This window comes from Balaenoptera borealis, assembly GCF_965194805.1.
Source record: "Balaenoptera borealis genome assembly, contig: HAP1_SCAFFOLD_375, whole genome shotgun sequence".
NCBI lineage: Eukaryota > Metazoa > Chordata > Mammalia > Artiodactyla > Balaenopteridae > Balaenoptera > Balaenoptera borealis.
Genome location: NW_028123818.1, coordinates 664,633 through 689,581, shown reverse-complemented (window position 1 = coordinate 689,581; position 24,949 = coordinate 664,633). Strand labels below are relative to the sequence as shown.

The following is a 24,949-nucleotide window of genomic DNA, read 5'->3' as shown; positions in this document are numbered from 1 at the left end:
GACGAGTTTGTATCCTTCATATGCTTGAGGTTACTAATACTTGAATTGCTCCCTCCTCAGGTGGGAGGCAGAGTCCCAAGAGCAGGCCCTGCCTGCGCCCCGTCACCTCCCGCTCTTTGCCAGGGACCTGCTAGGGAGCCCGCGCCTCTGAAGCGGTTTTCCCGGGGCTGCTGCAGGTGGTGTCCACACCGCCTAGGTGGGTGGGGGGGATGTGCTGCGTCCGAAGGAGTCGCAGCGACTCGCAGGTTTCTCCTGCCTGGCGGGCGCCTTGACTTGTTGTTTCCTGTTGAGAAAAGGAACACGCTCCTCTAGAGAAATAACCTTCACATCAAGGAGACACATGTAGCATAGAGAGGAAAAGGAAGATGACAGGTGATGCCGCCACTCAGAGACGAGGGGTGTTAAACTGGGGCCTGTATCCACCCAGTAGCTTGTTCCCTGCAGAGGGGTGCAGCGGAGGAGAGAGAGCACGGGAGAGAGATTCAAAGACAGACCTTCAGAAACAACTGTCTCTAGGATCGTGGGTAACCGGCAGCTTTCTGGTGACTAAAACGGTCGAGACTGTGAAGATGCTTTTGTTAACTCTTTCTTTCCATTGACAAATGTAATTATTGCTTGGTTATTTCTTAAGAAAAAACATCTCCAGAAATACAGAAGTTTTTCAAGGGAGAACCGAAGTCACCCCTGCCCCTATCCACTCCCCAGTGTAATCACCCTTCCAAGAAACACTTAAAAGAAATCCATGGGCTCTGCAACGACCCCAGGGCAGCACAACTGGCCTGCTGACTGCCCCTAACTCCTCAGGATTTCCTGCCTCCATTCTGCTCCCCGACTGAGCACCTGCACAGGCCCAGGCCCCCCAAGACCGCCTGCTGTCCGGCTAGTCCCAGCCTTGGCTCAGGCTCTGACTCACAGCGCCTTTTCTCACCCATTCCCTGCTGTTTGGGCAGAGCTGGTGGGAATTTCCAGGGCAGAAGGGAGGAGGACAGTGAGGACCCTGAGGTGCTTAGTTCTGGCCAGGCAGCTGCCTTTTTGCATTTCAGGTCACCACAGGAAAATCTCACAAAGCGCAGCTGCCTTCAACTCCTAGGGAGTGAAGGGAGGGCTTCATGCTCTGCTACAACTTGCCCGCCTTGTTGAGGGTGGAAAGTGAAGAGAGCTTCCACCTCCTCGCCACGCGGAATTACCTGACCAGTCCCTGGGCTCTGGATCTCAGCTGCCCCTCTGGATTCCTCTGTGAGTTTCTTTTCCTTCACTCTAGGGAGTAGTGGCTGTTTCTCCATGCAGAGATCCAAGTCAAAGTCTTTTTTCTGTCTCCATTCCCTGGATGAACACAGATGCAATAACTACTCATTGTGCCAGGAAATCGAGGTCCAAAGAGGCTACGTGGCTTTGCCAGTGTGAACCAGGAGTGGTTCACACACACAAGGGGCGGGGGGGGGGGGTGGGGGGGTGGGGACGGGGGCGTCTCATGCTGCAAATCCATTGCTCTCTCCATGCAAATGGCCACTGAGGGCAAGAGAAGATGTTCAACGTCATTAGTCATTAGGGAGACCAACATCAGAATCACAAGAGATACCACTTGACGTCTACCAGGGCAGCTGTAATTTAAAAAATGGAAAATAAGAAGTGTAATAAGGATGTGCAGGAATTGAACCCCTCATACACTGGCTGGTGGGAATGTAAAATGGTGCGGACACCGTGTAAAGCAGTTCGGCACTTCCACCAAAAGTTAAACATAGAGTGACCACATGACCAGCAAGTCCACTCCTAGACACGTATCCCAGAGAACTGAAAACATTCAAACAAAAACTTGTACGTCAACGTTTACGGCAGCCTTATTCACAAAGCCAAAATGGGGGAAGCAACCCAAATGTCCATCGACTGATGAATTTTTAAACAAAATATGCTATACCCTTACCATGAGTTTTTATTTAGCCATAATATGGAATGAAGTAGTGATACGTGCTGAAATACGGATGAATCTTGGAAACATTATGATACATGAAAAAAGCTAGACACCAAAGAACACACATTGTAAGATCTGATTCACGTGAAGTACCCAGAACAGGCAGATCTACAGAGAGAAAAAATCCACGCGTGGTTGCCATAGGGCTAGTGAGAAGGGAACGTTAGGAGGAAAACTTTTTCTCTACCGTCTTAGGTTCAACTGGCTAGGGGCCTGAAAATTAATTATCGGTAAATTAATCGGAGAAAAGTTTATTTACCATGAAGGAGCTTTCAGATGAAGAGGCTCCCTAGACGGCTAGAGATAGGGGTTTATAGACCAACTTCGCAAGGGGGCTTGGTGGATCAGGACTTCAAAGGATGGAAGGGTCTGATGAGGCTTATTTACACCATCTTCTGGAATGTTCTCATGTCCAAGATCAGGCCTCCCTGCTTAGAGACACGCCCCCCCCGTGTGGGTGGGGTTGTGGCAGCTGTCTCTTATAAAGTTCTGCTTTAGCCAGATAAGGGCAGTTCAGAGAAGACTTATTTCTGCCTCTGTTGTAGCTCAGATGTTTTCAATTTGAAGTAATCTTTGTACCATTCAGGCCGGTTTCAGTCCCATCCCGAGAATAGGGAACGGCAGATAATAAGTATGGACTTCCTTTTGGGGGTGATGAAAATGTCCTAAAATTTATTGTGGTCACGGGCCCACAACTGTCTGACTATAGTAAAAATCAGTGACTAGTACATTTTAACATTGTGGATTACATGGTACATGAATAGCATATCAAACATTTAAAAAGCAAGCCAACACATACACTTAATAAAATTTCAGTAAAAGGTAGATGGTACATTTTACAATGTGGGTGAATCAAGGTGAGAATAGTACAACCCACCGATCAACCCCCGTCTCCCCGGCCAGGGGAAACTTTTTGTTTCCCATCAAAAGTGTGGGAAACAGCGCGGGTGTTCTGATGTGATACAATTGACACTGTACAGTACAGTGCAATCTGATACTCCTGTTGTATCATATAGGAGTACAAAGCATCAAGTCTAAAATGTGCCTGCTAAGGGACATTTCCCTGGTGGCGCGGTGGGTTAAGAATCCACCTGCCAACCCAGGGGACACGGGTTCGAGCCCTGGTCCGGGAAGATCGCACATGCCGCGGAGCAACTAAGCCCGTGCGCCACAACTACTGAGCCTGCGCTCTAGAGCCCGCGAGCCACAACTGCTGAGCCCGCGTGCCACAACTACCGAAGCCCGCGCGCCTACAGCGCGTGCTCTGCAACAAAGAGAAGCCACCGCACGCCGCAACTAGGGAGGGCCTGCGCGCGGCGGCGAAGACCCAACGCAGCCAATAAATAGATAAATAAATAAATTTATAAAATGTTCCTGCTAAAATAACTGAGCCTGAATCTAACCATACCCAGAGATCTCACTACGGGTTATTCTGTTTCTACTGGAACATGTTCAGGACAGGATGCATATAGAGTAACACTGAATGTGAGTAATTCTACAGGACAAATAATCTAGTCTTTTCATCAAAGGAATAGCAAAGAAAAAACGGGGAGGGGCTGTTATAGATGAAAAGAGGACTAAGTCCTATTTCAGCGAATGCTATGTAAGATACTTCTTTGGATCCTAATAAGAACAAATCAAATTTAAGAGAGATATTTAGGTCAAATAGATACATTGGACATGGATGGTTTCCTGTGGCATTAGGGAATAATTGTAATTTTTCTTCGATGTAATGACGGTATTTTGGTTATGTTTTTTTAAAGCCCTGTTTGTTATAGTTTATGTTACCGCAGAGTATGTGGAGGAAATAACTTCTTTGGGTTTACACACGAAGTCGTAGGATATCTGGAATATGCTTTGGAATATGCTAGAAAAAAAAAAACAAATAAATCTTAAGTGGCAAAACGCTGACTGTTGAAGCTCCTTGACCGACATACAGAATTCTGGATATATTGTTCTATCGGCTTTGTTTGAAATGATCCGTGATACAGAGCTAAAAATATCCACAAAAGCAACTGTGCCAACCAACACTGATAAAGTAATCGTGTTTTGAGTATGTTATTGAGTAATATGGGTGAAAACACCAACCTAAAAGAGTTGATTCTGGTTGCATTTACAGAGCTGTAATCGGTTGTGTCTCCAGTTAGGACTGGAAACAGGTGGTTTTTGTTTTAAGTACTGTAGAATTATCCAACCACTTCATTAAAGCGTAGGGTATCTATTTTTAATGATCTCTTGTGTGAGAATGTAAATACGGGGAGGAGATTCTGAAAGACGCACACTCTACAGGTGACAGGGTCAGCTCTGGGAATGGCATGAACATTAGGGCTGGTGGCCAAAGGTGACCTTCATCATTTGCTGAGCACCTACTATGTGCCAGATGCTACTGTTCTTCGTGCTGGACATACAGACACGAAAGAGACCTAAAGTCCTTGCTCACATGGGGCTCACATTCTAGTGGGGGAGACTGAAAAGTAAGCTCAATAAGACCCACGTGTATTATAATGACGCGTGCTGTGCAGCACACGAAGGCAGGGAAGGGGAATAGGTCTGGGGGAGGGATCTGCACCTGCAGGTAGGTTGTATGGAGAAGGCCTCACTGAGAAGGGGACATAAAGACCTGAAGGAAGAGACGGGGTGGGGTGGGGGGGACCCTGTGGACATCTGGGGGATGATCCTCTGAGGATCATATCCTGTGTGCCTCTTACTAATGTTATGCTGTTAAATCATTTAGACACTTACAAATAGTCATTGACCCTCCAGTTTTGAAGCAGGAGGCGCTGTGGTGTATTTCTGTCCGTTTGGAATTGGTCAGGGTTAGGGCCACACAATTACCTTGATGAGGATACGGTTGAAGACCTTAGCCACTTTGAATAAATCGAGGTTCTAGCCATGCATACTAAGTGTGTGCTCCTATAAAATGGATCTTTTTGGAATACGTGTAGAGATTGGTCCCTACAGAGCATCTTGCTGAAGTGGCTCGGTCCACTTCTGTAAGTTGTTTATAGCTACGCGACTGACAGTGCTGAACAAAACCCAAACTGTCATTTGCCCCTTGGGCCAGGACGCTCATCCCTCGTGGAAATCAATCAGTTATAAGTGGGAGAACATTTCTGTATCTGTGGCTGTAGGGCTGACAGTTTATTTATTTGTTTCACTAACCTCAGGGACAGTAGGTTAGGGAAGCAGAAAGGCTGATCCGGTATCTCTGACCACAAGCCTCAATGCCAGCAAATTACCATATGAAGTGACCAAATGGTCACAGTGGATTACGTCACAGTGGGTTTGCAGTATAAAGTCCAGACCATCTGTAGCTGTAGGCTTATTTCTCCTAAGGGTAGGCAGTGGCTGGATGGGGGTCTTTTGCAGAACTAGGAAAAGGCTGGTGTGTTTTTGTTTTGTTTTGTTCCTTTGTTTTTTACTTTTTTCACGCTGAATTCTTACTTAGGGAAATTAATCTGTATCTGTGGCCAAGGTATTCAACAATACGTTCTTTCCTTTTCAGGTCACAGTTTGGTAAGAAGATCCAAGGGCACGATCAACAGCTCGTGCACTGCCTTGGTGTGGACCCAGAGTTCAAGCACAGACGAAGATCAGACACTGACTTCACACTTCTGATAGGTACGCAGTACAGCCCTCAGTTGTGCTTTGATTCTGTTTCCCCCTTCTGTACAATAGGCTCCCCTCTCAAGGCAGGTCTCTCACCGAACTTCCTCTTGTTAGTGTCTGGCTAGCACCACGTCCAGGTATACTCAGTCCCTGTAATTGTTCATCGTGATGATCAGGAGAGTTCTGCCTGTGCGATTCAAATATCAACCTATCTGGTAAGTTCCAACACCCCTGAACTCAGTTGAAACTCGAAGCCCAGAAAAGGCCATTATTTTACTAGAGCCGATTTCACACATCTGATAGGTATGGAACATAACTCCCAGGTGTACTTTGTGTTTTACCCCCTTGCTTTTTACAAAGGCGACTTTCTGAAATGTTTTAATCCAGTTTATACTGGTGCCATGGAGGCACGTTCTTCACGCTCAAGACTGAGCAAAGGCAGGGTTAGTTCGGTAACCTGGGACCTTTTAAAGCTATAAAAAATAGCCCGACATTTTCATAAACCCTAGAGCTAGGAAAGAATTTGAGGGGATCCTGTTTGTCCCCTGGATTGCTGAGAAAAGGACCTTCTGTCATCCTACACTGGAATCTCGTGAGAAGGATGATGTGAAGCTTCTCATGTGAAATGTACCTTGCTATATATATAGCGCCTCCTAGTTTAAGAAGTTTTTTTTATACCGTATTGAAATCTCCATTGGTAAGGATCCAGATACACTCAAAGGATACCAAAGGATACACTCATTTGTCGATTCTTTACAGGAGGAAAACTAGAGCTGTCAAATGCCAATTCTATAGTATTCTTCTGGTCTACAGCACAGGGCAGGCTCAGTAATAATGAAAGAGGAATAGCTTATTATTGTTTATGATGTGTTGTTCTTTTGTGATTTTAACAGTAATACACCCGTAGGTGATTTAGAAAGTTATACAGGTTTGATGGGGGAGTCATAAGGGACTGTTTTCCAGTAGTTGTGCTGGCTGATCACCTCTTATGGACCATACCATTGGCACGCTCTCCTGTTGATGTGGGTGAGCGGGTCAGGGTTCAGCAGACACTGGCTTCGTGTGCTGTATGCCAGCTTTTTATGACGACTGTGTTCTGTGAATCAGCATTTGGGGCAGGGAGAGATGAGGGGACCAGAGACGGTAGTCAGCATCATAACCCCCTCATGACCTCATCAACCTGCCACCTCTGATCTTGAACACATCCTTGTACTTCTCCAGGTTTTGATATCTCTAACTAATTTCTGGGTAAATCCATGAAAAGTTCCTACATATTTATGGTCAAGGACCTTTTCGAGAAGCTGATGAATACTGTGGAAATTAATTTTTTAAAAATGCATATCTGTACATACATACACAAATTAGCAGCTACTTCAGGAAGTTTAAGGAAACCTATGGACCTCTCTTAAGAGCACCTAGACTTAGGGAGTTCACTGTCTCTTCCAATTTCACACATCTGTGGTTCTAGTGCCTCCCACCATTCAAATCATATCAGGCCCCTGCCTGAAGCTCTCCAATAATTTCCCATTGAAATTAGAATGAAAATATTTACCAAGCATGGCCAGCAATGAACAAGATCGGGCTGCTCTTTTGCCCTGATCACTCAACCTCTTTTCTCCTTGGTTACTTTGCCCTAGACACACAGGTATGTTCCTTCTGAGCTTTATTAACAGGAGTATAATAGGCAGAAGATAAACTGCCCTGTTTACAGTGTACATCTTGATAACTATTGACATATGTTCCACCTGAGAGATGATCACCACACTCAGAATAATGAACACATCCATCACACCCAAAAAAGTTTTTGCTTCCTTGGTGTGTATAGTAATGACAACTACATTTTGCTCCAAAGAGGTTCTCTAGTTATTTATTTCATCCTTAACTAGGGGTAATTTATTATTAAGACAATTACGTATGTTGGAAAACAACTTGCTCCTGGTATACTTCAATGTACCTGAGAAATTTCTTTCCTTATGTTTTTGATACTTTACGCCCCAGGTCGAATGTTACCGAAGTACAGTCTTTCACAGGAATCTCATATTGACGAGTGTTATTATATGTTCTCCTATTAATGCTTTTGTTTAAGGTATTTTGAATGTTAATCATAGTAAATTTGGAGTCCCTGGCACATTTCCACCCATAACAAATCATGAAAGAAATTTTATAGAATCCTGTACTCAATAAAAGTTGAAAAATATTGGAATCATTTTGAAATGGTAAGAGTGTGCTTAAAATGTATTCATGGATGCTTGGTTATGGTCCTCAACAAACCTAATGTTGAATTCAGTAAGTTAGCTAAGGAAAGAGTATGTGGTAGCTTATGATTTATGTGTGGGATAGGCCAATTTCTCTTTAACGGCAATAGACATAAAATGGTCATCTACAAAATGGTCAACGTTATGTATTGTAAGAAAGGAAAAAGTATTTTTTCAACCTTCTTAGGGTCCCCGGCTAGGTCTGAAAATGAAACTGATAAAAACAGATTAACAGAAGGAAGGCATACAAATTTATTTGGTATAAGTTTTATGTGACATGGGATCCTTCATGAGCAAATGGTTAGACTTGTGTATCTTATGCTAGGTGTGATGAAGAGTGGACAGTCATGGAGGAATATGATTGATAGATAAAGGAAAATAAGGTAATTGTAGTAAATGGGGGGTCATCTTAGCAAGGCCTGTTTGTTTGGATTCTTCTTGGCGTCCCTTCTAATTCAGAGATAAAGATGCTCCTTTCCTAATTCTTGTATGGACTAGTCAAATCTGAAGGAGATAAAAACAGCAGTTGGAATTTTTTAAATGATAAGGGTCATTAAATGTTAGATTAAAACGGTTTTAATTTAATCACATATCCTCTCCTCTCTCTTTTGCAAAACCTTTTAAATATTGTTTCAATTATACACTACTTTATACTTCTGGACCCAAACCATAACCTCCGAAATTTCTTTTTCCTACTAAAACAAACTTACTGTGTAATCTACTGTTCCTTCCTCATCACCCTTAATACATATTGAAGAAAAACACTAGCCATATTATATTAAAGTGACAAATGAAATGAAGTTAGATTAGATATGATTAGAAGCAATCAACCTCAATACATCCGCGCTGCGTTCCTTCAGCTTTCACTTCCTTACAGTGGGTAGTTCCTTGGAGATCTGTGAGATGGCTATCTAGTTCTATGTTCTGTGGTCTCTAAAGTCAGCCTTCTTGATAGCAACAAAAACCAAATCCCCCCACCCTCTCTGCTTAGGGTGAGGTCATTCAGCTTCTTTGGATTGTCTACTACACATTTTAAAAAGGATATTCCTAACTCATGTAGATTTGGTGAAAGTTGAGGTTGGTTGTCTTGTCTTTTAATGTTAATGTCTTACACAAATGCTTTTGAGCAACTGCCAGCTTTTTTTAAAAATTAATTAATTAATTAATTAATTAATTATTTTTTGGCTGCGTTGGGTCTTTGTGGCTGCGCGTGGGCTTTCTTTATTTAGTTGCGGTGAGCGGGGGCTACTCTTCATTGCCGTGCGCGGGCCTCTCATTGCGGTGGCCTCTCTCGTCGCGGAGCGCAGGCTCAGTAGTTGTGGCGCACGGGCCTAGCTGCTCTGCAGCATGTGGGCTCTTCCTGAACCAGGGCTCGAACCCGTGTCCCCTGCATTGGCAGGCGGATTCCTAACCACTGCGCCACCACCAGGGAAGCCCAATTGCCAGCTTTGTAAATACCTAGATTGTCTTGCTTGTTTCATGAAAGCATAGCTACAATTATACTAGGTTCTACCCAAAGTTTCATGCCTTTTCTTTTTACATCCATCCTATGAATCTTTAGTATAGTATTTCTTTCCTATTGGTAGAAGGGAGAAGGATTGAGGCAGAAGGTCAAAACTCTAGTTTTCATCTGTCTGACAAGAAACTGAAGTGCTTTCATATTTCTTCAAAACTGTGTTTTCATGGAGATTAAATTATCACTTTTCCTCTATCACTCCAACATCACAGAGCAACACAGAGGTTACTTAAGGGTTTCTGAAGACATGCCTTTGCTTTTTCTGTCACTAGAGTAGATTCTAACAACTTGAGCCTCACATGTTTGCATGAAGCTTTCATTTTTATTGGTGAAAAAAAAATGCATGCTTTCTGGGCAATAGACCTTTATGTATCCAATGATTCTTCTTTTAAGTAGCACATTCAACACTCACTTTGAGAATCTTAGAATCCACTTAGTTTTAGGCACTTTGACCAGTCACACAGGAATGGAGCAAATTGTGACAATCTATCTGCCAAAGCCTTCTGTAAGGATATATTTTGGGGAAAGGAGCACTGACAAATAATAACAAAGTCATTGTAGTGTTTGTTTGATGCTTTATTCTCTTCACCAACATTTAGAATGAAACCATGTATGTTCTCCCAATGACTATTTGTATTCCTCTCTTGTTCTGTCATTTAAAGAAGCAATATAAAGGAAAAAAAAAAAGGAAGAAGAAGAAGTTAGTTATAGAATGATAAGCAGTAAGATCTTATCTCAGCAGTGCTACGACCTGGCTGTGGCTTTAAGTAAGTCACACTCCTTGCATTCTTAGCTGCTTCATTGTTAAAAGTGAAGGATAAGGATTAGTGGACTTCTAAGAAGGCTCTTCCCACTCACATATTTCAGACCTGTGTGATTCTGATTCTATGTGTGGTTGATTTTAAATTACAAGCAGAAGGATTGTGTGCCTCTCTGCAAAGGTAGCAAGGGAACATTTACATTAGGAAGTTGTGGACAGTGTGCTTGTGTAGGCACTCTGCTCAAAAAGCCCATGAGGAGAAGCTAATTTCAGGAGGGGAGATGGGAATGTGGATTCGGAGAAATCATGACAGAGATAGTAGTGAAGTTGAACAAGGTGACATCTCAGTGAAATAGGAAATCAGATCACTGATTGATCATGAAAGCTCTGGGGAGGGTTTGAAATTTAATGAAACTAGAGAAGATTTGGATCAGCCACTTGTGGCACATTTTCCAGGGATTCGGGCATGAATGGATAAAACAATTATTAAGTGGTATTTCAGGTTTGACCCCATACTGCTCACCCACTCTTTCTTCAGACTTGGATCTGAATGCCTTTTATAATTTCTAAAGTTCAAACATACTCTAAGAATGAATATTTACTACCAGTTAATGTAATTTTTATTGTTCCACATGATCTATCACTCTTAGAAATAGAAGTAGCATTATTGGGATATGCCTCCAGCTTTCTAAAATGACTTGAGGTGACCTTGCAGCAAAGGTGAAATAAGATTTATTTCCTTAGCTGAACTTAAGAAGTGTTCATGCTAAGTATGCAGGCTTGTTTGGACTTGCTTAGAGGCTTGAATGAGATAGGAGTTTGGGTTAGGGCACTGCAGAAGAATGTCCACCATTCAGCTGATCTCTCTGGCTTAACACTGGATTTTAACCTCTCACATTCCATCTCATAACATTTTATACAAGTGTTTTGATTTGCCATCTCAAGGAGAATGCCGTTATGGCAAATATTCTACTGTCTGATTTCGTGGTGCACATCTTTTAGAAAGCTAGAAAATTAAGAATGAAATAGAATGATTATAATTTGTGTTAATGTGCATCGATTTGAATGTTCTAGAAGTGTGATCTCTTTTCAAGGTTAAATATATTTAAGAAGTTGAACTGACAGCTTATCCTTAGCCTTCATTTTCCAATTGATTAAACTTAAATACGTGGTATATAACATTAAAAAACAGCATAAATTATTAAGATCTAATCTTCATCAGTAAACAATAAAAATGTCCATGATACTTGAAGAAAAACGTGGCCCACCCATTTAAAAATTTTTTATAATTTTTCTTTTCCAGCGGTGAAAATGGTGGTGTTTGCATTGTGTTGAGGGCATATTTCTTCATTTCTGTCAGTACCACCACCAGCACTAGCCCCGTCCCCACACAATGGTTTTAAATTTTCATGAAAATAATCATGAGTGAAAGGCTGGGAATTAAAGAAGCAAAGAATGTTCCATTTACTTTACATGTAATATTGTTTAATGCTTTCAGGAAATTATATGTTATCAAGTGTGTGTTTATGGTGATGATCATTGCAGATAAATGAAGAATTCAGAGCCTGAACCTAAGCTCAAAATAAGATGCCAAAAAAGGAAGAAAAGATCAAAGAGCTTGGAACAGAATTCCAGCAAGCTGAACCCAGGTAATGAAACTAGATATATATTCTATCATGTCAAGATACGATAGAAAATTACCTTTTAAATGGAAGGAAAACATGACCAGTAACAGATTTTCTTGTATATCAACATTTTAGTTTAAATAACTTTACAAATCTGATTTCCTAAGACAGATCATTTCCATGTGTGGAAAGACTCAAGCATTAGTTTTTTTAAATTTGCCTAAATATTTTGTGACAGAATCTGTTATACAAGCAAAGCTGTTTTTGAGAGAAAATTTTCATTTTAATTTGAAAACTTGCGTCCACTTTTGTATTACTTTCAGTTCAGAACTTTCAGTTCTCCAGAGAAACAGAACCAATAGGGTATATATATATATATATATATATATATATATATATATATATATATATACAGATAGATAAATATAGATATAGATATATAGATATATATAGATGAATTGGCTCACATGATTATGGTGGCAGGCAAGTCCCAAGATCTGCAGGGTGAGTTGGCAAGCTGGGGACACAGGAGAGCCTTCGGTGTAGTTCTAGTCTGAACCCAAAGTCCTGAGAACCATGAAAGCCAATGGTTTATAGTTGGAAGGCCAGCACTCTTGAGACCTAGGAAGAGCCAACGTTTCAGTTCGAGTCCTAATGCACGGAAAAAGATGATGTTCTGGTTCAAAGGCAGTTAGACAGGAAGAATTCTCTCTTATTAGATGGAGGATCAGTATTTTTGTTGTAATCAGGCCTTCAACTGATTGGATTAGGCCCACCCACATTAGGGAGGGCAAGCTGCTTTACTCAGTCTACCACTTCAAATGTTAATCTCATTCATCCAATAACACCCTCACAGAAACACCCAGGATAATGTTTGACCAAACACCTGGGCACCCTGTTGCTCAGTCATGTAGACACATAAAATTAACCATCAGAACTACATTTCCTTTCATGAAGAAAATCTTCAATTACTTTAATGATCCCAAAAGCTTTTGTAGACTTCCATAATCTTGACTACCATCATTTCAAAACCTATTAACTTTACATTCCCACCTACATTCTCTTTGAGGAAAGCTTTCATGTATACTTAAAGTCTTTATTAAGTAGTCTACACTTTACAACTGATTAAGTACTCTCCTCAAGACGGCTTATGTTTGAAGAGAATATTCAGAATGTGATGATTGCATCTTAACATAGTGGATCCTCAAGAGGTGTTTGTTGCTTGAATTGGTCTGTTTCTACCATTCAACTGAAAGGTTATGTAAAAACTCAACAGTGAACTCCAAATGACCCAATCTGCTGGCCTTTTCCTGGCCTAACTCTGCTTTACTGTATCTGTAATATTTGTTAATTTTTCGGTAAAGCTTTCATTTTTTCCTCCATATTCCTACTTCACTTTTCACATCTCTAAGAAGTCAGTTACTCTCCCTTTTTTTCACTTCCCAAATTAGGACATTCACCTAGGTTCTTTCCTTAGCTCATGACAAATGACATACATTCATGAGCAGGTAGTCTGCTATAGTAGAAAGGGAACTGAATTAGGTATGTGAAGAACTGCATTCAAATCCTAATCATGTTTTACACTAAATTTGTGACGTTTGACCAGTCACAAACTTTTGGAGTCTCAGTTTTGTCATCTATAAACAGTAAGATGAAACTACTTGCCTTACCTATGTTACTGGGTTATAGTGAGGATTAAAAGGGATAATAGGGAATTCCCTGGTGGTCCAGTGGTTAAGACTCAGTGCTTTCACTGCCGTGGGCTCGGGTTTGATCCCTGGTCGGGGAACTAAGATCCCCCAAGCTGTGCAGCATGGCCAAAAAGAAAAAAGGGTAATAGATGTAAAAACTTTGATAACATATATTGCTATGCAAGGGATATTACTTATGTTATTAGAAGACAGCTAGATTATTGGCACTGTGAGACAGATACTTTGTGTAAAGCTAATTAGCCCTCAAAGGGATCAAACCATGACCTTCTATTAATTATCCATATTTGAACCAACTAGTCTAACAGGTCCAGGCCAGATAGAGTATTTCTTTGCATATGTTTATTATGAAATCTAATTTTTCAATTTTGGAATAGTATTTCACAAAGTTTTGATGAGGATGCCAACTCTCCTAGCATTAGAGTACTAGCAGAAGTAGTCATTGTGTAGAGTTTAACATGTTAATCCAACATCTGTACAACTCTTTTGCATGTACTGTTAAGTCCTTGAATATTGATAAATTAATAAGTAGTATATAATCTCTTCATGTTTTATTGCAAGCATTTGAACATTGGATTATTTATATTAGAGGAGTATGGGCCCTCAGGTTACCTATAAATTTCAGGACATCTTTTGCCACATACACAAACAGATGGAGGGCCATCCCCACCACCAGCTCTACTAGTGCTACTTCTATCCACAGAATTTGCTCCTCCTCCTCCAATTCCTTTGGTAAACCATCACCATCATCATCATTGTTCAAGGACCTCTTCCTCCATCACTGCCTTTGTTTGGGGACCTCTTGCTTCAACTTAAGGAATGAAGTATAAATAAATGCATAAACCTGAACTCTATGGATTGATTCTTGAACCCTATGACATGATTCTCCATGAAGAGAATCAAATGGTCAAAGGCAAAACATTGACTAGGGTTTATGGCATCCTCTAGCCATTGGTGATTAATGTGCAAATAAATGCATACCTGTCTATAGGAAAGAATAAAACTGCTGACTCATTTGCTTTCTTTTCTGAACTCACTATCTTATGTTCCTTTTTCAGTATAGTATCTCAATAATTGGAAACTACATAGGGAATATGAAATTCATGTAGAAGGCAAAGAAGAAACAATAAAATTGTACAAGGATAATTGTACTAGTTTCCTGAGGCTGCCATAACAAATTACTACAAACTGGGTATCTTAAAACAACAAAAACTTATCTCTCACAGTTCTGGAGTACAGAAGTCCAAAGTCAAGTGTTGCATGATCCACATTCCCTCTGGAGGCTCTAGGGACAATCTCTTTCTTGCTTCTTCCAGCTTCTGATGGCTGTTGGCATTCCTTGGGTTGTGGCAACATCTCTCTCTATTCTATTTTCACATTGCCTTATCCTCTTTGTGTCTGTAAACTCCCTCTACCTCTCTTTAATAAGGGGATTGCATTTAGGGCTCACCCAGATAATCCAGAATAAGTGCCTCTTCTCAAGATCCTTAACTTAATCACATCTTTTGCCATATAAGGTAATCACAGATTCTGGAGATTAGGATGTGGACTTATCTTTTGGGGGTCACCATTCATCCCACTACAGTAATATAGAAAACACAACCTTAAATGAAAAGCAATTTTGATTCCATTATCATATTTAAGTACTATAATGTAAGTGCTTTTTAAAAATTATTGACCCTTGTCATCTTAGTTATTTTTGTTCTTAAGATAATGATGTTTACTATTGAGATTTAAATTTTTATAGTGTAGAATAGGTCACAACATTCTGTGGTGACAATAACCTAATTATTTTGTATATGGTATAGTAAAGTGCCTTTTTCACGAGTATTGTTTTGCTTAATCATCATCAAACAATGTATTTTTTAAAAGGCTTACTGCAGGAAGTGACGAAGATGGTGGAGTAGGAAGACCCTTAGCACACCTCCCCCCATGGGCACATCAAAATTACAACTATATACAGAGCAACTATTGATGAGAAAGACCAGAATACTAGTAGAAAATATCTTTTACAACTAAAGATATAAAGAAGGAACCACATTGAGATGGGTAGGAGGAGCAGAGATGTGATATAGTCATGACCTGTACCCCTGAGTGGGTGACCCACAAATGGGAGGATAATTACAATTGCAGAGGTTCTACCCAAGGAGCAAGAGGCCCGAGCCAAACATTGGGATCTCCAGCCCAGGGGTCCTGTACCAGGAAGACAAGCCCCCAGAACATTTGGCTTTGAAGCCCAGTGGGGCTTACTTTCAGGAGAGCCAGTGGGCTGTGGAAAATAGAGACTCCACTCTTAAAGGGTGCACACAGAACCTCACATGCTCCAGGACCCAGGGCAGAAGCAGTAATTTTTTTTTTTAAAACTTTATTGGAGTATAATTGCTTTACAATGGTGTGTTACTTTCTGCTTTATAACAAAGTGAATCAGCTATGCATACACATATATCCCCATATCCCCTCCCTCTTGCATCTCCCTCCCACCCTCCCTATCCCATCCCTCTAGGTGGTCACAAAGCACCAAGCTAATCTCCCTGTGCTATGCAACTGCTTCCCACTAGCTAGCTATTTTACATTTGGTAGTGTATATATGTCCATGCCACTCTCTCACTTCGTCCCAGCTTACCCTTCCCCCCCCTCCCATGTCCTCAAGTCCATTCTCTACATCTGAGTCTTTATTCCTGTCCTGCCCCTAGGTTCTTCAGAACCATTTTTTTTTTTTTTAGATTCCATATATATGTGTTAGCATACGGTATTTGTTTTTCCCTTTCTGACTTACTTCACTTTGTATGACAGACTCTAGGTCCATCCACCTCACTACAAATAACTCAATTTGTTTCTTTTTATGGCTGAGTAATATTCCATTGTATATATGTGCCACAGCTTCTTTATCCATTCATCTGTCGATGGACACTTAGGTTGCTTCCATGTCCTGGCTATTGTAAATAGAGCTGCAATGAACATTTTGCTACATGACTCTTTTTGAGTTATGGTTTTCTCTGGGTATATGCCCAGTAGTGGGATTGCTGGGTCGTATGGTAGTTCTATTTTTAGTTTTTAAAGGAACCTCCATACTGTTCTCCATAGTGGCTGTATCAATTTACATTCCCACCAACAGTGCAAGAGGGTTCCCTTTTCTCCACACCCTCTCCAGCATTTATTGTATGTAGATTTTTTGATGATGGCCATTCTGACTGGTGTGAGGTGATACCTCATTGTAGTTTTGATTTGCATTTCTCTAATGATTAGTGATGTTGAGCATCCTTTCGTGTGTTTGTTGGCAATCTATATATCTTCTTTGGAGAAATGTCTATTTAGGTCTTCTGCCCATTTTTGGATTGGGTTGTTTGTTTTTCTGATATTGAGCTGCATGAGCTGCTTGTAAATTTTGGAGATTAATCCTTTGTTAATTGCTTCGTTTGCAAATATTTTCTCCCATTCTGAGGGTTGTCTTTTGGTCTTATTTATGGTTTCCTTTGCTGTGCAAAAGCTTTTAAGTTTCATTAGGTCCCATTTGTTTATTTTTGTTTTTATTTCCATTTCTCTAGGAGGTGGGTCTTTTCTCCATTGTATATTCTTGCCTCCTTTATCAAAGATAAGGTGACTATATGTGCGTGGGTTTATCTCTGGGCTTTCTATCCTGTTCCATTTATCTATATTTCTGTTTTTGTGCAAGTACCATACTGTCTTGATTACTGTAGCTTTGTAGTATAGTCTGAAGTCAGGGAGCCTGATTCCTCCAGCTCCGTTTTTCTTTCTCAAGAAAGAAAAAATTGCTTTGGCTATTTGGGGTCTCTTGTGTTTCCATACAAATTATGAAATTTTTTGTTCTAGTTCTGTGAAAAATGCCATTGGTAGTTTGATAGGGATTGCATTGAATCTGTAGATTGCTTTGGGTAGTATAGTCATTTTCACAATGTTGATTCTTCTAATCCAAGAACATGGTATATCTCTCCATCTGTTTGTATCATCTTTAATTACTTTCATCAGTGTCTTATAGTTTTCTGCATACAGGTCTTTTCTCTCCTTAGGTAGGTTTATTCCTAGGTATTTTATTCTTTTTGTTGCAATGGTAAATGGGAGTGTTTCCTTAATTTCTCTTTCAGATTTTTCATCATTAGTGTATAGGAATGCAAGAGATTTCTGTGCATTAATTTTGTATCCAGAAGCAGTAATTTGAAAGGAGCCTAGGTCAGACCCACCTGCTGATCTTGAAGAGCCTCCCAGAGAGACAGGAGGCAACTGGAGCTCACCCTGGGGACATAGAACCTGGCAGCAGCCATTTTTGGGAGCTTGTTCTACCACGTGGACACTGGTGCTGGCAAGCATCATTGTGGAATCCTCCCTCTAGCTTATTAGTGTTGGCACCCAGCCCCACCCACCCTCCTGTAGACACCAGTCCTGGGACAGCTCAGGCCAAGCAAGTAGCTGGGTATGGACACAGCCTCACGCACCAGCAGGCCAGTCACCTTAATACCCCTTGAGCCCACATCCACTCCCTGAAGCCAGAGACCCCAGGACCCAGCTCTGCCCACCAGAGAGGAGTATACTGCTGCCTGGCACTATCCCTGGGATCAGCCTCACCCATCAGTTGGGCATGCATAAGCCTCAGGACCACCTGATTCCCCAGCTCTGCCCACCAGTAGCCTGACACCAATGTTGAGGACCCCAGGGCCCTGCAGCCAGAGACCCTGGGACCTGGATCTACCCACCAGCAGGCCAACACTAGATTCGGAAACCCTGGCCCTGCAGCCACCCAACCTGGAACCTGTCTCTGGTCACCAATGGACCAACACTTGCCCTGGTACCCCTGGGGCTCTGCAGCCAGCTGTCTCATTACTTGGTCCTGTCCACCAGTGGCTGGCAGCGTCTGCACAAGGTAGGGCCTGGCAACCAACCGTACTTAGGGCCAGCCAGGTCTACCATATCTCACAGAGTAGTCAGCTCGCTACAACAGAAGGACCCACAGAGCCCACATAAGGGACACCCCTAGAACATATAGCTCTGGTGACCAGAGGAATGCACTGCTGGGATGCATAGAACATCTCCTACAAATTGCCACTTCTCCAAGGTTGGGAAATATAACCAACCTACCAAATAAATAGAAATAAAAACAGCAAATTAGGCAAAATGAGGCAACAGAGGAATATGTTTTAAACGAAGGAACAAAATAAAACCCCAGAGGAAGAACTTAGTGAAGTAGAGATAAGCAATCTATGCAGTAAAGAGCTCAAGATAATGAACATAAAGATGCTCAAAGAACTCAGGAGAAGATTGGATGAAAATTGTGAGAAGTTAGAAGTTTTTAACAAAGAGAAAATATAAAGAAGAACCAAGCAGAGAATACAATTACTGAAATTTTAAAATACATTAGAAGGAATCAGCAGTAGATTAGATGATACAGAGGAATGGATCAAGGAGATGGAAGACAGAGTAGTGGAAATCACTGAAGCTGAACAGAAAAAAGAAAAAAGGATGAAAAGAAATTAGGACAGTTTAAGAGACCTCAGGGACAACATCAAGTGAATAGCATTCACATTATAGGGGGTCTCAGAAGGAGAAGAGGGAAAGGTGCAGAGAACATATTTGAAGCCATAATAGCTGAAAACTTCCATGTAAAATATGTAAAATATGATGTCAAAAACAGTAATTGTAGGGGAGGGGAATACAAATACAGGGTTGTAGTTAAAATGCATTTGAAATTAAGAGATCAACAACTTAAAATAATCACACACACACATGGTAACCACATACCAAAATCTATAATGGATAGACAAAAAAGAGAACAGAATCCAAACACAACACATTTGATAGTCATGAATCACAAGGGAAGAGAGCAACAGAATAAGAAAGGAACAGAAAAGAAATACAATAACAACCATAAGACAATGAACAAGTAGCAATAAATACGTACCTATCAATAATTACTTTAAAAGTAACTGGACTAAATGCTCCAACAAAAAGACAGAGTGGCTGAATGGATACCAAAAAAAAAAGGCCCATGTATACGCTGCCTACAAGAGACTCACTTCAGATCTAAAGACACACTGAAAGAGAGAGGATGGAGAAAGTTATTCCATGCATATGGAAATGAACACAAAGCTGGGGTAGCAATAATTATATCAGATGAAACACACTTTGTTTTTTTATTATAAGTTTTTTTTGTATAAATTTACTTATTTATTTTTGGCTGCATTGGGTCTTCATTGCTGCACGTGGGCTTTCTCTAGGTGCGGCAAGCGGAGGCTACTGTTCGTTGTGGCGTGCGGGTTTCTCATTGCAGTGGCTTCTCTTGTTGCGGAGCACAGGCTCTAGGTGTGCAGGCTTCAGTAGTTGCGGCACGTGGGCTCAGTAGTTGTGGCTCACAGGCTCTAGAGCGCAGGCTCAGTAGTTGTGGAGCATGGGCTTAGTTGCTCCGCAGCATGTGCAGGAATTGAAGCTGTGTCCCCTGCATTGGCAGGTGGATTCTTAACCACTGCACTACCAGGGAAGTCCCTGAAATACACTTTAAAACTAAGAATATTATGTAATATTCAAGGGATCAATCTAAGTAGAATATATAACAATTGTAAATATGTAAGCACCCGACATAGAAGCACCTAAGTACATAAAGCAAATATTAACAGACATAAAGGGAGAAACTGACAGTAACACAAAGTTACTAATAGTAGAGGACTTTATCATCCCACTTACAGCAATGGATAGATCATCCAGACAGAAAATCAGTAAGGACACACTGGCCTTAAATGGCATATTAGAGTTAATGAACTTAATAAATATATATAGAACATTCCATCCAAAAACAGCAGAATATACATTCCTTTCAAGTGCATATGGAACATTCCCCAGGATATATCACACGCTAGGCCAAAAAATAAGTCTCGGCAAATTTAGAAAATTGAAATCATATGCAGCATTTCTCCTGACCACAATGCTATAAGACTATAAATCAACTAAAAGGAAAAAACTGCAAAAACACAAACACATGGAGGCTAAACAATATATTGGGTTGGACAAAAAGTTTGTTTGGATTTTTCCATAACATTTTAAACCTGAACAAACTTTTTGGTCAACCCAACACTACTAAAACAACTAATGGATCACTGAAGAAATTGAAGAATAAAGTGAAAAATACCTGGAGACAAATGAAATTGAAAAGACATGATCCAAAATCTATGGGATGCAGCAAAAGCTGTGCTAAGAAGAAAGTTTATAGTGATACAAGCCTACCTCAGGAAAGAAGAAAAATCTCAAATAAACAACCTAACCTTACACTTAAAGGAACTAGAAAAAGAAGAGCAAGCAAACCCAAAATTGGTAGAAGGAAAGAAATCATAAAGATCAGAGCAGAAATAAATAAAATAAAGACTAAGAAAATAATACAAAAGATCAATGAAAGTAAGAGCTGGTTCTATGAAAAGACAAAAAAAAAATTGATAAACCTTTAGCCAGACTCATCAAGAAAAAAGAGAGAGGGCCCAAACCAATAAAATCACAGACAACTGATACCACAGACATACTGTGAACAGTTATTCACCAATAAAATGGACAACCTAGAAGAAATGGACAAGTTCCTAGAAATGTACAATATCCCATGACTGAATCAGGAAGAAATAGAAAATTTGGGCAGACCAATTTTGAGTAGTGAAATTGAATCAGAAATAAAACAACTCCCAACAAACAAAATTCCAGGACCAGACAGTTTCAAAGGGGAATTCTGCCAAACATTTAGAAAAGAGTTAACATCTACCCTCCTCAAACTATGCCAAAAAATTGCAGAGGAAAGAATGCTTCTGAACTCATTCTATGAGGCCAACATCACCCTGATACCAAAACCAGACAAAGATATCACAAAAAAAGAAAATTCCAGGCCAATTTTACTGATGAACACAGATGCAAAAATTCTCAACAAAATATTAGCAAACTAAATTCAACAATACATTAAAAGGGTCACATACCATAATCAAGTGGGATTTCACCTAGGGATGAAAGGATAGTTCAATATCTGCACATCAATCAATGTGATAAACCACATTAACAAATTGAAGAACAAAAATCATATGATCATCTCAGTAGATGCAGAAAAAGCTTTTGACAAAATTCAACATCCATTTATGAGAAAAACTCTCAACATAGTGGGTATAGAGGGAACATACATAAACATAATAAAGGCCACATATGACAAGCCCACAGCTAACATACTCAGTGGTGAAAAGCTGAAAGCATTTCCTCTAAGATCAAGAACAAGGCAAGGATGCCCACTCTTGTCACTACTATTCAACATAGTATTGGAAGTCCTAGCCACAGCTATTAGACAAGAAAAAGAAGTAAAAGTATTCCAAATTGGAAAGGACAAGATGCATGATACTATACATATCATGTACTACTAGAACATATCAATGAATACAGAAATGTTGCAGGATAAAAAATTAATATACAGAAATTTGTTGCATTTCTATACACTAACAATGAACTAGCAGGAAGTGAAATTAAGAAACCAATCCTGTTTAAAATCACATGAAAAAGAATAAAATACCTTTGAGTAAATCTAAGGAAGTAAAAGATCTGTACTTGGAAACCCATAAGACACTGATAAAAGAAATTGAGGATGGAAAGATATACCTTTTTCATGGATTGGAAGAATTAATACTGTTAAAATGACCATACTACCCAAGGCAATCTACAGATTCAATGCCATCCCTATTAAAAGACCAATGGCATTTTTCACAGAACTGAAACAAATAATTCTAAAATTTGTATGGAAACATAAAAGACTCCAAATAACCAAAAGAATCTTGAGAAAGAACAAAGCTGGAGGTATCACACTCCCTGATTTCAAACTGTACTACAAACTACAGTAATCAAAATAATATGGTACTGGCCCAGAAACAGAAACGTAGATTAATGGAGCAGAATAGAGAGCTGAGAAATTAATCCACATTTACATGGGAAATTAATCTGTGACAAAGGAGGCAAGAACATACAATGAGGAAAAGACAGCCTCTTCAGTAAATGGTGTTGGGAAAACTGGGCAGCTATGTGCAAAATAATCAAACTGGATTACTCTCACACCATGCACAAATATAAATTAAAAATGGATTAAAGGCTTGAATGCAAGACCTGAAGCCACAAAACTTCTGGAAGAAAACATAGGCAGTAAACTCTTCGACATCGGTCTTAGTAATATTTTTCTGGATATGTCTCCTCAGGAAAGGGAAACAAAAGCAAAAATAAACAAATGTGACTACTTCAACTAAAAAGCTTTTGCACAGCAAAGAAAACTAACAAAACAAAACACCCATCTATTGAATTGGAGAAGATATTTTCAAACAATATATCTGATAAAGGGTTAATATCCAAAATATACAAATAATTCATACAGCTCAATATCAAAAAACCCCAAACAACCAGAATAAGAGATGGACAGAGGAGCTGAATAGACATTTTTCCTAAGAAGACATACAGATGGACAATAGGAACCTGAAATTCTGTTCAATATCACTAACCATCGGGAAATGCAAATCAAAACCACAGTGAGATATCACTTAACACCTGTCAGAATGGCTATTATCAAAAAGACAACAAATAACAAGTGTTGGCGAGGATATTGAGAAAAGGGAACCCTCGTGTACTGTTGGTGAGAATGTAAATTGGTGCAGCTACTATGGAAAACAGTGTGAAGATTCTTCAAAAATTTAAAAATAGTACTACCATATGATTCAGCAATTCCACTCCTGGATATTTATCTGAAGAGAACAAAAACAGTAATTTGAAAAGATATACGCATCCCTATGTTCATTGCACCATTACAATAACCAAGATCTGGAAGCAACCTAAGTGCCCATCAGTGGATGAATGGATAAAGAAGATGTAGTATATATATAAAATGGAATATTACTCAGCCATAATAAAGAATGAAATAATGCCATTTGCAGCTACATGGATGGGCCTAGAGATTACCATACTAAGTGCAGTAAGTCAGAAAGAGAAAGAAAAATACTGTATGATTTCACTTATATGTGGAATCTAAAAAACAAAATAAATGAACAAACATGAAAAAACAGAAACAGTTATAGATGTAGAGAACAAACTGGTGGTTGCCAGAGGGAACGAAGTGTCTGGGAGGAAAGAAAGTGTTGAGGGAGATTAAGAGGTACAAGCTTCTGGTTACAAAATAAATGTCATGGGTATGAAATGTAACAGTGTGGGGAATATAATCAATAACTATGTAATATCTTTGTATGGTGACATTGTAACTAGACTTATCTTGGTGATCATTTTGAAATTTCGAATCACTGTGTTGTATAACAGAAACTAACATAGTGTTATAGGTCAACTACACTTTAAAAACAAACAAACTCATAGAAAAAGAGATCATATTTGTGGTTACCAGAGTCAGGATGTGGAGGGAGGGGGAATTGGATGAAGGTAGTCAAAAGGTACAAACTCCCAGTTATAAGATAAACAAGTACTGGAGACGTAATGTACAGCATGATAAATATAATTAACACTGCTGTGTGTTATATATGGAAGTTGTTAAGAGAGTAAATCCTGAGTTCCCATCACAAGGAAAAAATATTTTTTCTATTTCTTTAATCTTGTATTTATATGAGATGATGGATATTCACTAAACTTACTATGGTAATCCTTTCATGATGTATATAAGCCAAATCTTTATGCTGTATACCTTAAGCTTATATCGTGCTGGAGAGTCAAGGAAGGAGCTGGAGAAAGGAATTTTTCAACATATATATATATATATAGCATCCTGGTAGAACCCCCACATGACCTGTATAAGAAATTGAAATCCTGCCCAGGTTTTCAGATTGGCCTCTGGGTAGCAAACAAATGAACCAGAGTAGAATAGCTTTTCAAGGCCTGTGAAAACCAAACTGTCATTTGAAACTTAGCCCACAAAAGTGGGCTATAACCGGAGGGCTAAATCTAAACTGCTTGCTAGAATATAAGACGTAAGTATGATCTGGACACTCAGAACATAACACCTGCATGTCCAGGATACAATCATAAATCACTTATCACATGAAGAACCAGAAAAACCTTGAATGAAAAAATACAATTAACAGATGCCAACACGCACATGAAGCAAATTAATTTGCTCTTTCTAATCAAGTATCTGTTCAAATGTCATCTCAAAGAAGCCTTCCCTGATCACCTATGATCAGTATCACCCTAGTTGTCACTCTAACCACTCAATCTGCTTTGTTTTTCTCAAACTCATCTAATATTATGTGTCCACTTGTTTTGTGTATTTCTCCCCAATAGTTTTAATTGTTTAGGGATCAGGGGATTTTTTTTGTTCACATAGTACATTTTGATAAGAAACAATACATTTCCATAAGAAACAAAAAGCTTAGGTACCTATGATTTTCTTGATAGGCAAACACTCTTAATAGTGTTAATCTTTTCTCTGGGAGAATGATTGGGCAAATGAGAGGCATAGACATTCTTCCATGCATTTTCGCTTCGTTTGGAATGTTGCAAAAAGAAA

At 39.8% G+C, this 24,949-nt stretch overlaps 1 protein-coding gene across 3 annotated transcripts in view; it reads left to right on the top strand.

Moving 5' to 3' along the window:
• LOC309621385 (uncharacterized protein) overlaps positions 1–24,949 on the top strand; it is a 255,120-nt gene that overhangs the window by 302 nt on the left and 229,869 nt on the right. The window contains exon 2 of one of the 3 annotated variants that reach the window (XR_014239979.1): positions 5,475–11,758. The gene's annotated coding sequence lies outside the window, so the exon portion shown is untranslated. Of the gene's footprint in view, positions 1–1,043; positions 11,759–24,949 lie in introns of those variants that run through there. The other 2 variants (XR_014239980.1, XM_082408896.1) reach the window with 2 other exon arrangements.